This window comes from Physeter macrocephalus, chromosome 17 (assembly GCF_002837175.3).
Source record: "Physeter macrocephalus isolate SW-GA chromosome 17, ASM283717v5, whole genome shotgun sequence".
Classification (NCBI taxonomy): Eukaryota; Metazoa; Chordata; class Mammalia; order Artiodactyla; family Physeteridae; genus Physeter; species Physeter macrocephalus.
Window position 1 is genome coordinate 3,194,653 of NC_041230.1, and position 2,642 is coordinate 3,197,294.

Sequence of the window (2,642 nt, forward strand, 5' to 3'; positions counted from 1 at the left end):
TTTTTTTTATATTGAGTTGTGTGAGCTGTTTGTAGGTAAGATTTCCTGAGACACCCAACCGCAGAGTTGCCCCTGCTCCCTGACAACACCCAAATCCAGAGCAAGCTCTCTTCCTTTGACCCTGCTCAAAATGACCCGATGAATCTAAAGCCAGTTATAGCATCTTTCTAACACCCTCTGTATCACTTTCTCAGGCTGCCATGACAAAGCGCCACAGACTGGGGGGTGTCAACAACAGAAATTTATTTTCTTGCAGTCCTGGAGGCTGGAAGTCCGAGGTCAAGGTGTCGGCAGGTTTGGTTTCTTCTGAAACTTCTCTCCTTGGCCTGTAGATGGTGGCTTTCTTGCTGTGTCCTCACGTGGTTGTCCTTCTGTCATGTCTGCTCTCCTCTTCTTTTGAGGGCAGCAGTCATATTTGATTTGGACTTCCCCTAATAACCTCATGTTAACTTAATAGCCTTGTCAAAGGTCCCATCTCCAAACATAGTCACATCTGAGCCACTGGGGGTGGGAATTTCAACATGTGAATTTAGGGGGACCCAGTGCAGCCCGTAGCACCCCGTTGCTTGGTCTGTGTTACCTCTCACCCCAGGATGTGTGTTCTCTCTCACTGTGATGAGTACTAAACCCAGCGTGTTCAACTGCAGGTGTGTTCCTGACGGTCTTGGGCTAAAGACCATCATCGCCAGTAGTAATTTGCTGCTGAAGAAGGGAAGCAGGGATTGTCGGTGGACTTGAGGGAAGGAGGAAGTGGTGGCAGGGGGGCTTCCCAAGGATTCCCATGAGACAAAGAGCCATCAGACTGGCACAGCTTGGGAAGGAGAAGAAAGAAAGGAGTGTCTGTCTCAGGGACTGGACAAAGAGAGCAAGGTGGGCGGGCAGACCAACCATGGGTCACCCCCTCCCTTGGCCTGTGGGGTCTTAGGTCAAGCCTCCGCTTGGAAACAGGGAGTGACCGAGTTGGATGCCAGATGGATGTTTTGATATTAAGTTAGGCTGGACTGTTGACCCCCTGAAATTGGGACTGTTGGAAAACCCCCAGATGGCAAGAAAATCTAGAAGATCTGCTCCTGATTTAGCCACGGAGGAGGGAAAGGGGGCTCAGACAGATGGAGTGTGAAGGCAGGGTGAGAAAGAATGAAGCTGTCTCCTGTTCGTACCCGTGAGCCTAGACTTTTTTTTTTTTTTTATTCTTTATCATTTTAAAAACATGGATTGCTTTTTTTTAAATAAAATTTTTATCTTAGAATAGTTTCACATTTACAGAAAAGTTGCAAGGATGGTACAGAGAGTTCCTACGCGCCCTTGGCCCCATTTCCCCGCTGCTAACACCTTAGGTTGCTCTGGTGCCTTCCTCACAACTAATGAACCTAGATGGATGCCCTGTTGTTAACTACAGCCCGTATTTTATTTGGAGCGCCTTGGTTTTTACCTGTGTCCTTCTTTTCTGTTCCAGGACCCCATCCAGGAGGCCACATGACGTTTAAGCTCCTGAGGCTTGCCTTGGCGCTGACGGTTTCTCAGCCTTTCCTTGTTTTGGATGAACCTGACCGTGTTGAAGAGGGCTGGTCAGGTATTTTGTAGCATGTGCCTGCCTTGGGGTTTGACTGATATTTTTCTCACCATTAGACTGAGGTCCTGGGTTTAGGGGAAGAAAACCACAGAAGTAAAATACCATTTTCCTCACATCACATCAAGGGTACAGACTAGCAACATGACTTTGATGCTGACCTTGAACTCCTGGCTGCGGCAGGGCTTGTCGGGTTTCTTGACTACAAAGTTACTCTCTTTCCCCCATTTTTGTGCTGTTCCCTTTAGAAGGATGTCGTCGTGCTCAGCCCACACTTAAGGAGTAGGGAGATATGTTCCACCCTTGGGGGTAGAGTAGCTACATCAATTATCTGGAATTCTTCTGCATGGGAAATTTGTCTCTTCTCTCCCATCTCTTACTTTATTCACTCAATTATTCATATCATTCTGGACTCATGGTCCTTTCTTTTTTTTTAACATCTTTATTGGAGTATAATTGCTTTACAATGGTGTGTTAGTTTCTGCTGTATAACAAAGTGAATCAGCTATTCGTATACATATATCCCCATATCCCCTCCCTCTTGCGTCTCCCTCCCACCCTCCCTATCCCACGCATCTAGGTGGTCACAAAGCACCGAGCTGATCTCCCTGTGCTATGCGGCTGCTTCCCGCTAGCTATCTATTCTACATTTGGTAGTGTATATATGTCCATGCCACTCTCTCACTTCGTCCCAGCTTACCCTTCCCCCTCCCCGTGTCCTCAAGTCCATTCTCCTACGTCTGTGTCTTTACTCCTGTCCTGCCTGTAGGTTCTTCAGAACCATTTTTTTTTTTTAGATTCCATATATATGTGTTAGCATATGGTATTTGTTTTCCTCTTTCTGACTTACTTCACTCTGTATGACAGACTCTTGGTCCATCCACCTCATTACAAATAACTCAATTTCATTCCTTTTTATGGCTGAGTAATATTCCATTGTATATATGTGCCACATCTTCTTTACCCAGTCATCTGTCGATGGACACTTAGGTTGCTTCCGTGTCCTGGCTATTGTAAATAGAGCTGCAATGAACATTGTGGTACATGACTCTTTGAATTATGGTTTTCTCAG